This window comes from Danio rerio, chromosome 4 (assembly GCF_052040795.2).
Source record: "Danio rerio strain M-AB ecotype USA chromosome 4, GRCz13ab, whole genome shotgun sequence".
In the NCBI taxonomy this organism is placed as follows: Eukaryota; Metazoa; Chordata; class Actinopteri; order Cypriniformes; family Danionidae; genus Danio; species Danio rerio.
In genome coordinates this window covers 48,581,117-48,595,177 of record NC_141024.2, presented here as the reverse complement: position 1 = coordinate 48,595,177, position 14,061 = coordinate 48,581,117, and the positions used below count along the sequence as shown (strand labels likewise).

The 14,061-nt window shown below is 42.4% G+C and overlaps 1 non-coding gene across 1 annotated transcript; it reads right to left on the bottom strand.

The window, feature by feature from the left end:
* Window positions 1–13,752: 13,752 nt before the first annotated feature.
* trnai-aau (transfer RNA isoleucine (anticodon AAU)) lies at window positions 13,753–13,826 on the bottom strand. The gene has a single exon. It is a non-coding gene; the product is annotated as a tRNA-Ile (tRNA).
* Window positions 13,827–14,061: the final 235 nt, after the last annotated feature.

Genomic DNA, 14,061 nt, shown 5'->3' with positions numbered 1-14,061 from the left:
ATTGCTTTACACTAAACGTTCTATTTGCTGGACAAATACTAAAGTTAAGTGTAAGCTTTAAATAATTCTATGTGAATCATGTTCGAATCTTTGATTCGAATCCCCAAAGTTTAAACATGATTTAAACCAAAGAGCTGATTCTTACACAGTTTACTGTGGTCCGGTTTGGAGGAGCCCACATTTCTGAGGCAGACCACTGATCTTTCACAGTGCCCCTCAATACTCGGATGCTCTAGGCCTTTTAAGCATCACTGCTCCACTCCACAACCATCTCACTCAACACCTGCCTACCTGTACAGGTGCCTAATCTCTGCGACAAAAATTCCTGGCTTAGGTTGCTCCCGCTGGCCAACGAGAGTCTTACCCGTCTTTGGAATAATGTCTCATGGAGACCAGTTACTGCTCTTCTCCACTGCAACCTCCTTCTCAGTTTTCCTTCAGAACTTGGTATCTCTGATGTTAGGGAAATATGCACTCAAGAACCATGTGAGCCACTGAGACCACATTCTAGAGTTTAACCAATGAGACAGGTTTTATTAAGTTTAAAATCGATTTGACCTCCAATAATAGTTTTAAGTAAAGTTTGGCATCTTCACTCCCATCCACTCAGCACTATGGTCTGCTTAGTCTGCAGGCAAAGCTGTAGGGCACTACGATGGTGGAGACTAAAAAACAAGACACAGTTGAGTTATTATTCATAAAACACAAATTATGACATGGCCTACCCTGTGGTATAATTGTTCAACATTATTGCTATATCTCAGGGTTCATATTAGGCCTTGACCCCTCATGTTTGTTTAATATATATTTTTATATCTGAAATGCAATGTTTAATTATTGATTTCTTTCTTGGTGTTTATCATTTTAAATATAGAGAATTTGAACTCACTTCATCTTGTTCATCCACATCCACTTAAGTGTCCATGATTTTTCTTTGACCCTAGATGATGGCTTAGATAGTCTTATGCAGCTGACTTTCATACATGAAAAGAGCCAGTGTAAGTCATATATATATATATTTTTTATCATTATTATTACTAATATTATTATTCTATTTTGTTTTCTCACCTAAACTCAGTCTTGTCCTCTCACATCAAATCTCAGTTCCTCAAAGTGTCACTTCCCCTAAGTGTTACAAGTGCAACTATTTTTCTAGTTTCTATCTCATCGGTTTAATGTCTCTGTCTTTCTCTCTCTCTATGTATATAATATTTTTCAAACATATTTCAATATATTTTAAACATATCTTCTTCTTTTTTCTATCAAACCATAACTTGGATTTCTTTAATTCTAAGCTTTTAAGTTTTTCTTATCCATATTTTTTTATCTTCCTTACATATTTGCTCATTAACTCTTCAGTTGATCAATTTTAAACTGTCACATTTTCTTCTAATTTTTCTCTTCATCGACCAGAGACTTATGCCAATTTTATCTCTTTGCTGTTTAACAGCTCATCTCGAAGTCATGTTCCTCATTTTTCCTCTAATGTATTTATTCTAATGTTTCTTTAGTAGCTGGTCTTTATGTTGTATTTTAATTTCTCTTTATTTTTTCTATTAGTATTATTAATTTATTTGTTCTTATTGTTCTAGTCAACAACTACTGGTCTATTGTTTAAGTCATCCTCCTCTATTTAGTAAATTAATTTCTTTATTAATATATTCATTCGTATAGCTTCAAATTCCATTTCAACACATATAACTGTATTAAGCATATTTCCCATTATTTCTTTATTTCACTTGTCTTTTTTATACCGCATTGTAATAGATCTGTTTATTTTGTAACTGATACTATATCCCTAATTATTATATCACAGTCTATCATTATTTAATCAAAACAATTTTATATACTCTTTTAATATAATTTACTCTCTTCTGCCCCTACTTCAACTGCTTCTTCCTCATGAAAAGGAGTGGCTCCTTTTTTCTGACTTCCTTTTCGGCGAGCTGGCTGAAATTGCGAATAAAACGCCAGTAAAAATTGGCGAAGCCCAGAAATCTCTGCAGGGCCTTACGAGACTCCGGAATTGGCCAATTTACCACAGCCTGAACCTTCTCTGGATCCATGCGCACCCCCTTGACTGACACAATGTGTCCTAGAAAGGGAACAGACTGTGCATGGGACACGCATTTCTCCGCCTTGACAAAAAGCCCATTCTCTAGCAGCCGCTAAAGCACTCGCCTGACGTGCTGCACATGTTCCTGGAGAGAACGAGAAAAAATCAGAATGTCATCCAGGTAGACATAAATAAACTGATCTATCATGTCTCGCAACACGTCATTTACGAGTGCTTGGAAAACCGCAGGAGCATTAGAAAGCCCGAACGAAAGAACACAATATTCAAAATGCCCCCTGTGGGTCAAAAATTCAGTTTTCCACTCATGACCCTGCTTCATGCGAACCAAATTATATGCGTTATGGAGATCTAATTTCGTGAAAAACGAACCCCCCTGCTGATGCTCGAACGCTGAAGACATCAGCGGCAAAGGATACGTGTTCTTCACCGTGATGCTGTTCAGCCCTCGATAGTCAATGCAGGGTCTAAGAGACCCATCCTTCTTTTTCACAAAAAAAAAACCGCCCCCGCCGGTGAAGAAGAGGGCCGTATGATCTTGGCTGCTAGAGAATCAGAAATATATTTCTCCATGGCCTCTCTCTCAGGAATAGAAAGAGAGTATAACTTGCCTTTGGGCGGAGACGTACCTGGCAATAAGGCTATTGCACAGTCATAGGGACGGTGAGGAGGCAGTGAAGCAGCTCGAGACGTACTGAACACTCTCTTCAGGTCGAGGTACTCACTGGGCCTGTTTGACAGGTCCATGCACTCCTCCTGAAACACAGAACAAGAAACAGCAGAACGAGCAGATGAAAGACAAGACTGATGACAATTCTCACTCCACGAAAATATAGTATTAAGACCCCAGTTGATATGAGGCTTATGGAGAATCAACCAAGGATGACCTAAAACCACCGGTGTGATAGAACAGTCTGTTAAAAAAAATGAAATGTTTTCAACATGATTTCCAGACGTGATCAGTTTAATGGGTTTAGTGGAGTGAGTGATAGTGGGAAGGGAAAGTCCGCTGAGTGCGCGTACTGCAATGGGTTGTATGGGCTCCACCTGTATGGGCTCCGGGACAGCGCTACTCATCTCCCGCACCACCGCCGAGACCGGAAGCTCAGGAACAGGATCCGGAAATCTGCCATGCCTCAAGCGACTCTCACGGCGGAGCTGTCTGGAATCCACCTGTATAGCCAGATCCACTAATTTGTCCAGCGCCTTAGGCAGATCTAAAGATCTCATCCTGGAGACGATCAGAAAGGCCATGAAGGAACATGTCCCATTGAGCCTCCGCGTTCCAACCGCTTTCAGCAGCCAACGTGCGGAACTCGATTGAATAGTCCGCCACGCTCCGATTCCCCTGGCGAAGCTCAGCAAGGACTCGGGCGGCCTCTCTCCCAGAGGCGGCCCGATCAAAGACCTTTTTGAGTTCTTTGGAGAAAAGATCGAAGGATGAACAACATGGTAGCTTTTTCTCCCATGCTGTGGTACCCCATTGGGCTACTCTTCCAGACAAGAGGGTGATTACGAACGCCACCTTGGACAGCTCAGACGAAAACAAGGATGGCTGCAGGGTGATGTACAGGGAGCATTTGGCCAGGAAGAACCGACACAAGTGAGGCTCTCCAGCATAGCAGGTCGGAGGAGAAAGGCGAGGCTCCGCAGAGCGGCTAGCGTTAGCAATCACTGGCGCAGACATCACCTCCGGAGCTGGTGCAGGATCCGCTTGAGTTGCTCCAGAACCCAGCTGCTGTACCTGCGTAGTCAGCAGTGAAACCTGCCCAACCAGGGCCTGGATAGCCTGTGCTGTGGTGGCCAACGCTTCATCTTGGCGATCGATCCGGGCATTGCTGGTTGTGAGGAACTCCGAAATCTGTGATGCACTCGCTGGATCCATGGTGAAGGTCAGTTCGTTTTGTCACACTCAAATAAATGTTCAGATAGATCCAATTGCGAGTGAACAAAAGGAATTTATTTGACACAGTCAAACTCAAAAAACAGGTGCAACAAATAAGTGCGGTGCTAGGGCTAGAGGAACAGGGCAGAAACACACACATGAGTACACGTAACGAACTGACAAAGACACACAGAAAACGTGGCCCATATATAGGCCCGAATAAGAGCCTCAGCTGGCGGGCTCATCAAGCCAGCTGAGTGCCGTCATCACACGTGATCAAAACAGATACACGTGGAGAACAAAAACAAACCAACATGATCAAACAGACACTCCGGAAGAGCGCACAAACCTGCAACGTGACACTTATAGCCCAAAATTCAGCATTCGTCAATGCCGTTGCCCAGATAAAATCACAGTATTCGCAGAGACAGCAGTCACCTGAACAGCACACCCTAGGATGGTATTCTATTCAATTCAGTGTAGGAGCACAGACCTCGTCTGATCTTTCCTTCTACCAAACAAGCAAAAACAGTCAAAGTGTATCAACTTATGTTCTGATTTACTTAGTAAATGCCATATGACGAAACCGTAATAATACCCGAAGCTGCACAGTCACAGCTTTATCTGGTCTACTGTGCAATACAGTCTCAGCCCATCCTGGCCTTCCTGTATCTACACTATACTACTCTATCCTAAACTATTAGGCTTCTCTACACTATTCTATACTATTCTAAACTACCCTATCTATTTCTTCATATTATTCTGACAGACTGGTTAACATTTAAAGCATATCTACATTTAAACTCATCGAATTATTCAAATGCTTATACTTTTAACTACATCAATCCTACATATCACATGACATCAAACAATTTAGATTAGGCCAATTGCAGAAATTCGATGTAACAGGTTTTCTGCTTACCTTTTTTTTTCGGCGCCGATGATGTCAATGCAATACGACAGATCAATAACTTCCTCTCCCCCTTTTCCACATAGGAGGTGACCAAATTGTTGGAATATCTATCTCTATTCCATGCGTGTTCAATAAGAAAAGGTCTGGAGAGGTTTTTCTTCAATGTCAAAAATATTAGTAATTTATTAGATACAAATAAATAATTCGATGACAGAGCTCTGGGTTACATTACCCCAATGCAATACAAGAATTACATTCAAGAGGTTCGCAACTAACATACATTTCCTGACTTCAGCATATATACACCACCAATCTTAACAGGTGGAGTTTTGGTGTAACGTCACTTGTCCTCCATTGGCCGCCCCTTCGACATACTTCCTCTTTTTCTATGAATTCTCTGCCCAACAACAAAGTATACATCTTTCTGTGTTCTGTGTTCAGTTTTAACACCTCTCTTCAGACAGGAAGTTTCTGCAGAGCTGAATTTATTTTGGACCCGCATCTATCTACTTCTGCAAAAATGCTAATTAGTATGCACAGCACTCACCCACAACATTAGAAGTTCAGTTAATATATGACCCTTATATGACCAATACAAATAATTGTTTTTATATTATAACAATCATATAATAATTATGTTGTAGTAATTAACGTTACTGTAATGGTTATTAATTTAAACCACCTTGTTAAAAAAATACTTGCTTTGCAATTGGTATCCGAATTGATCCGGATCGAAATCTTTTATTACAGTACAAATCATGGATGGTATAAGGGCTGTGATTGGCCATAGCGTTCATTGTAACTCGGAACACGATTGGCTGCCTTAACCAAGAATAGGGTGAATCTTGGTTCCAGCTCACAAAGTGATTGGCCGGTGTAACCAAGAATAACCACGACTTACAGGTGGCAGTATGAGCTAACCGGCCACTTACTGCCAAGCTTAATAAAAGTCTTCCAGTTGGTGCTGCCCGGGCTAAAGAAAAAAAATGTAAAAAAAATAATAATAAAACGGCCTTGCCAGAAAGTAGCAGAATGTCAATACAAGGCGTGGCAATGTGCATTGATTTCTGAGTAACTCGTCATTCGGCATGCAGGGCTCCTCACACGTTTACTGGAGCAGGACCAGGTAGGGCCTTCAAAAGAAAAGCGCACTATTCCAGGCAATTTGATGACTAAACGGCAGGCAGGGCAAAGAGGCCACCACAGAGCAAATTTGATCTTTTTTTTCTATTTTGACCACGTCGAAAATTGCCAATTTTTGATTGCTCTGAGGGGAATTGGCTCAAATGGTTAAGCGCTCGCTTTGCATGCTAGAGGTAGCGGGAACAATGCCTGCATTCTCCACCTCTGTTTTCATGCCTTTTTACATTGGCTTTTTTTGCAAAGCTGGTGGCACCTTGAGGATTTAAAGCCAAACTACTTACATCAGCTTTGCCGGTTTCCGTGTAGTACATATCATTGCAAACCTTCAGAAGCCCTTTCAAATAATAGTTTTCATTTATTCAGCAGCGTGTCTGCAGTGGGACATCAAAGCGCTAAATACATAGCATTATAGAGTGCTGTCGATCCGGCCATTGGAATCATCGCCAGAAGCAATGTGACTATCTGGGAGGAAGATAGCGTTTTGGTCAAGTGGAAGGAGGTGGACTTAAGGGTGAAGCAGCTAGGCTTTTTGGGTGACTTTCAGTCACCTGACCCTTGTGCACAAAATAAAACAGCAGCACTGTTTTGCCGAAACCCAGGATCGGACCAGGGACCTTTAAATCTTAAGTCTAATGCTCTCCCAACAGAGCTATTTCGTGTGCCCTTTCACTTGTATCCTGCAGCATACATGTGCTGGTTCCAATGTAATACCCTTTTGATCCACTAGGTGGTAGTGTTCTGTTAATTTTATCATTATATTAAGAAGTGAACTTTCACCTAAACACCAGCCATTTTGAAACATTCAGTCAATGCTGACAGCCACACGGTCTCTCAGACCTTCATCTGTCTATTCATTTTGCATTTCCTAATAGAAGCTTTGTTTGTAAGTACCAAAATATTTTATAAGGATTTTGTGTGCATCACAAATTAATATTGGGGACATATTTCATGCTAAACTTTACTTAGTAAGATTGCTTTAGATCAGCAGTTCATGCATCCACATCATTATAGTGATATTGTATGTGCGTTTCACTCGATTGTACAGTAATATTTCTCAAATTCTTATTTTGTAATGTTTGTTTTCTCTCTGTATTTCAGTTTTACTCTGTTCCACATACATTTGAAGTGGTGGTCACAATAAATCCATATTCAGTTCAGTATCTCAGTGGAAGGAGTTGTCTATCTGTCTAGTTCAAGAAGGGGAACTCTTTTACGAGGGCAGAATAGTAAAAAGACAAATACTGATCGACACATTAATGAATAGAAGATCAAGTTCAGCATTCATTTCAGAATGTCTTCATCTGAGAAACATAGTCTAAGAACAAGATCGGCATGTACTCGATCATCAAGACACTCAAGCAAGTCTGCAGCAAGTGCAGCAGCATTGGAGGCCCGTGCAAAGGCAGAAGCTGCACTAACTAGAGCCACATATGCACAAAAAGAGATAGAAGTGAAAGTAAAGCAAGCTCAAGTACAAGCTCAGCTTAAAGTGGAGGAGGCTCGTCTGGAGGCTACACTAAATGCACTACAACAAGAAAGAGAGGCAGAAGCGGCTGCAGCTGAGGCATCAGTGTTTGAGGCTGCAGCAGATATAAGGGGTACAGATCAACTCTCTGATAATCAAGACCCACATTCTTCACACAATTCTCTGCAAAGAACTAAAGAATATGTTGAAGACCAGCAAAAATATAAAGAAAGTTACATGCCAGAGTTTGCAGAAACCACTGAACAGAAGCCAGTAGCTTCTAATCTGGTTGATGTTCAACAGCCTCAACCTATCGAGCAAGATAATTCATTTCAAAGTCTGCCAGCAAGACAGTCAGCAATTAAAATTGTCACTAATGCTGCTACCCCTCTTATCCCTACCACTCAGGCTGGAGCGATCAAAAGAGAAGGTGCAAACACATCATTGTTTAAATCAGCAGTGCCGGATGCACTACCTCCAAGACACAACGCTTCACTCACAAGCCCCCCACACTCACATTGCAATGAGCACTATAATGCTCGCTCAGAAGTGTTTGAGCTTGCAAAGTTTCTAGCTCGACGTGATCTTCTGACAGGTGGGCTTTCAAGATTTAATGACAAGCCAGAGAACTATTGGGCATGGAAGTCCAGCTTTTGCAATGCTATTGAAGGACTTGATCTTAAACCTAGTGAGGAACTAGACCTACTTGTTCAGTGGCTGGGTCCAGAATCAACTGAACATGCAAAACGCATTAGGTCAGTTCATATTAGTTATCCTGACGTTGGGCTCAGCATGGTCTGGAAACGGCTAGAGGATTGCTATGGTTCAGCCGAAGCTATGGAGGCAGCGCTCTTTAACAAACTTGAATGTTTCCCTAAGCTGTCAAACAAGGATCATCAACGTCTCAGAGAGCTGGGAGACCTACTCCTTGAATTAAAGATAGCCAAAGCTGAAGGTTATCTGCCAGGCCTGACCTTCTTGGATACTTCAAGAGGCATCAGCTCCATCCTAGAGAAACTGCCATTTAATTTGCAAGAAAAATGGATGTTGCAAGGAACTCGTTACAAACAGGAGTATGGAGTTAGTTTTCCTCCTTTTTCATTCTTTTGTGATTTCATTTGTGGTGAGGCCCGCATGAGAAATGATCACAGCTTTAAACTGACTACACAAAATGTGTCATTATCCAGATGTGAAAAATATCCAAAGGCAATCAGAGCTCCTGTTACTGTCCACAAAACAGAAATTGACAATGCCATTCAAAGAAATAAATTTAATAGGACAAATGATAACCTCAACAGACAATGTCCTATTCATAAAAAGCCACATCCCCTCAGAAAGTGTAGAGGTTTCAGGGAGAAGACCTTGCTGGACAGGAAAGCTTTCCTCAGAGAGAACTCCATTTGCTTCAAATGCTGTTCCTCGACTACCCACCAGGCAAAGGATTGTAAGGCAGTAATCCAGTGCTCTGAATGCAACAGTGACAAGCACATAGCCGCTCTACACAATGGTCCAGCCCCCTGGTTAGAAAAAAAGGATACAGAACCTTCAGCAGATTATGGCGGGGAGCAGGAAGAATTTCTTTCCCCAGTTGCAACATCTTCCTGTACAAAAGTATGTGGGGATCCAAATAGCAGAAAGTCATGTTCAAAGATCTGCTTGGTAAATGTATATCCAGAAGGTGAGCCTCATAACAAAAGGAAGGTTTACGCAGTCATAGATGATCAGAGTAATAGGTCTCTGGCGAGATCAGCCTTTTTTGAGATGTTTAAAGTTGAAGACAACACAGCACCTTACATGCTCAGAACATGTGCGGGCATTGCAAAGACTGAAGGACGAAGAGCTGATGGATTTATAATAGAATCCTTCGATGGAAAGACATCTCTTGCTCTTCCATCACTGATAGAATGTAATCTCATCCCAAACAACAGATCAGAGATTCCTACTCCAGAGGCAGCACAATACCATAGTCATTTAAGATCGGTAGCCTCTAAAATTCCAAGTCTAGATACAAAGGCCAAAATTCTGCTTCTGCTCGGGAGAGATCTCATTCAGGTACATAAAGTGGAGGAACAATGTAATGGACCACTACATGATCCATTTGCCCAGAGGCTGGCCCTTGGGTGGGTGATAGTTGGAGATATCTGCCTAAACGGAGCCCACAAACCTGCTACAGTGGATGTTTTTAAGACTCACATCTTAGCAAATGGACGCCCCAGCTACATGAGTCCCTGTCCAAACAGCATGTTTGTGAAGGACTATTTCAGTCTGCACAATGAGCCAAAAACTTCATTGAACCCCAAGCAGAAAACCTTATCAGTATCTGAAGAATGTTCCATTGGAGAGTCAGTTTTTCGCTGCACAAAGAATGATGAAAAAACAGCTCCCTCCATGGATGACTTGGCATTCTTGAAGATTATGGAAGAACAATTCCATCAGGATGAATCCAATAGCTGGGTTGCCCCTCTACCATTCCGCAGCCCTCGGCAGCGCCTCCCGAACAATAAGGTTCAAGCCAACAATCGTCTTATGTTGCTGACACGCAAACTAAGAAAGCACCCAGAGGTAAAGGAGCACTTTGTGGATTTTATGGGCAAAATCTTTGAAAATGGCCATGCAGAGTTGGCACCACAGTTACAGGAAAATGAAGAGTGCTGGTATCTGCCCATGTTTGGGGTGTACCATCCTAAGAAACCTGGACAGATAAGAGTAGTGTTCGACTCCAGTGCACAACATCAAGGAGTGTCACTAAATGATGTTCTCCTCACTGGCCCTAATGCAAACAATAGCCTTTTGGGGGTATTACTGCGATTCAGGAAAGAACGAGTAGCAGTGATGGCTGATATCCAGCAAATGTTTCACTCATTTGTGGTAGCAAAAGAACATCGTAATTTCCTACGATTTCTTTGGTATGCCAACAGTGACTTAAACAGTGAGGTGCGAGAGTATCGCATGCGAGTGCATGTTTTTGGTAACAGCCCATCTCCAGCAGTTGCCATATATGGACTCAGAAGAGCTGCACTCCACAGAAGAGGAAGCCATCAAACTGCTCAAAGACACTCAGGAAATGCTGGCCCAGTCTAATCTGCATCTTCACAAGATTGCTTCTAATAAAGTGGAAGTTATGAAAGCATTTCCTTCAGAGGATCTTGCAAAGGAGTTAAAGAACCTAGATCTGAATACTGGACTCCCATCAGTCCAAAGAAGTCTTGGAGTGAGTTGGGACATGAGTGAAGATGTGTTTATCTTTCAAGTTGCAGATCAGATGAGACCATACACCAGACGTGGGGTTCTGTCAACGATAAACAGTTTGTTCGACCCATTGGGGTTTGCTGCACCTGTTGTCATTCAAGGCAGACTTCTACTCAGAACACTAACCACAGAATCTTGTGACTGGGATGCACCTCTATCAAGTGAGAAATTCAAGGAATGGAAGATTTGGAGAGACTCGTTAAAGAAGCTCGAGCTTGTCAAAATCCCTCGCACATATGCCACCATCTCTCTTCATCAAGCGCAAAGAAGAGAAATGTGTGTCTTCTGTGATGCGTCCACAAATGCCATTGCAGCTGTCGCATACAGCAAAATTACCAGTATAAGTGGTAATGTAGAAGTTGGATTCATATTTGGCAAGGTTAAACTAGCTCCGCGACCAGAGATCTCTGTCCCTAGACTTGAACTGTGTGCAGCTGTTCTGGCTGTGGAAATAGCTGAAATTATTGCAGACGAAATTGACATCAAGCTGGATGTTGTGACATTCTATTCAGACAGCAAGGTTGTCTTAGGTTACATCTGTAATAGATCCAGGAAGTTTCATGTGTATGTGCACAACAGAGTGCAAAGGATTCAGAGGTCCACGCACCCTGAGCAGTGGAAATACGTCCCAACCGATCAAAACCCTGCTGACCAAGCCACAAGATCTGTTCCAGCAGCTGATCTTTCCCATAGCATGTGGTTGACTGGTCCCAGATTCTTGTTTAATACAACACAGGAAACGTCTCACACAGGTCCCTTTGCCATGATACATCCAGATTTGGACATTGAAGTACGCTCCCAGGTTATTTCCTGTGCCACTCACACTTCAAGAAGAGAGTTAGATCCCAAACGCTTTGAGAGATTCTCAAGCTGGCATACACTGGTTCGGGCAATAGCCAGACTTGTGCACATAACTCATTCTTTTCAGAAGGATAACGATAAAAGCACTTGTAGAGGCTGGCACATATGTGACAAACCCTGCTCAGTAGAAGACCTTGAAAGAGCGAAGTCCATCCTCATCCATAGTGTACAAGCAGAATGCTACTCAGAAGAGCTGAAATGCCTTAAGGGAGGCAGGGGCATTCCAAAACAAAGTCCTCTTTGCAATCTAACACCTTATGTAGACGAACTCGGCCTGCTCAGGGTCGGTGGCCGCCTCTCGCAAGCGAGCCTTGATAGAGATGAAGTGTGCCCAATAATTCTCCCCGGACAGTGTCACATCACATCTCTTCTCATTCAACATTATCACAAACAAGTTGAACATCAGGGACGGGCCTTTACTGAGGGTGCCTTAAGAGAGGCTGGCTTCTGGATCATAGGTGGCAAAAGGCGCATCAGTAGTGTGATTTTTCAGTGTGTAAAGTGCCGCAGACTGCGAGGGAAGTTTTTAACTCAAAGAATGTCTGACTTACCTCCTGAAAGGCTCAGCATAGACCCTCCATTCTCCTTTGTAGGGGTGGATATTTTTGGACCTTGGATGGTCACCTCACGTCGAACTAGAGGAGGACAAGCAAACTCAAAACGCTGGGCAGTCTTGTTCACATGCATGAGCACAAGGGCTTTACATATAGAAGTCATAGAATCAATGGATAGCTCCAGCTTTATAAACGCTCTCCGCCGTTTCTTTGCTGTTCGAGGTCCGGCAAAGCAGTTGAGGTCAGACTGCGGTACCAACTTTGTTGGAGCGTGCAAGGAGCTAAAGATGGAGGCAATTACAGATGACAGGAAGGTACAAGAATATCTGAGTAACAAGAGCTGCATTTGGATATTTAATCCTCCCCACTCATCCCACATGGGGGGAAGCTGGGAGCGTATGATCGGAGTCTCAAGACGCATCCTTGAATCTATGCTACAAGGAATCGCACCATCAAAGTTATCCCATGAGGTTTTGATCACCTTTATGGCGGAAGTCACAGCTATAGTTAACAACCGTCCACTAGTGCCTGTGTCTACGGATCCAGATGCTCCATTAATTCTTACCCCAGCAACTCTACTGACTCAGAAGTCTTCAGCAGTTCTTCCTCCGCCAGGAGAATTTGGCGAGAAGGATCTCTTTGTTCGTCAGTGGAGACAGGTTCAGAGCTTGGCCAATACATTCTGGAATCGTTGGAGGAAAGAATATCTTGCCACCTTACAAAACCGCAGGAAATGGCAAAATGAGAGCTCCAATCTACAAGTGGGAGATGTTGTGCTGTTAAAAGACAGCCATGCTAAGAGGAATGACTGGCCCATGGGAATTGTGATGGAAACATTTCCTGGGAGAGACGGGAGAGTAAGAAAGGTTGAGGTCAAGGTGGTAAAAGACGGAGTGTCCAAGACGTTTTTACGACCTATATCGAATGTTGTTTTACTGTTGTCTCCAAAGACTGAGTAAACATAATATGAATATCATTGATGGCGTCTTCCAGACACCAGACGGGGAGTGTGCTGGTTCCAATGTAATACCCTTTTGATCCACTAGGTGGTAGTGTTCTGTTAATTTTATCATTATATTAAGAAGTGACCTTTCACCTAAACACCAGCCATTTTGAAACATTCAGTCAATGCTGACAGCCACACGGTCTCTCAGACCTTCATCTGTCTATTCATTTTGCATTTCCTAATAGAAGCTTTGTCTGTAAGTACCAAAATATTTTATAAGGATTTTGTGTGCATTACAAATTAATATTGGGGACATATTTCATGCTAAACTTTACTTAGTAAGATTGCTTTAGATCAGCAGTTCATGCATCCACATCATTATAGTGATATTGTATGTGCGTTTCACTCGATTGTACAGTAATATTTCTCAAATTCTTATTTTGTAATGTTTGTTTTCTCTCTGTATTTCAGTTTTACTCTGTTCCACATACATTTGAAGTGGTGGTCACAATAAATCCATATTCAGTTCAGTATCTCAGTGGAAGGAGTTGTCTATCTGTCTAGTTCAAGAAGGGGAACTCTTTTACGAGGGCAGAATAATACATGTCTGTGAGACTAAGCAGAATCCTGAAATGCCTCTGAGGCCTTAAAGGGTAAAAGTTTGGCCAGTACGGGGATCGAACCCGCAACCTTGGCGTTATTAGCACCACGCTCTAACCAGCTAAGCTAACCGGCCACTTTCCGCTATGTTTGCTAAAAAGCTCAGAGTAACTGTCATTTTCCGGCCTTCAAGAGATTAGAATGCTATTCCAGCTTTTTTTGTGCAGTGCTGGTAAAAAAAACAAGGTCCCACCGAGATTTGAACTCGGATCACTGGATTCAGAGTCCAGAGTGCTAACCATTACACAAAGGAACCTCAAGTCTTCTGATAGGTGCTGCCCGGGCTAAAGAGAAAAAAAAGTAAAAAAGAA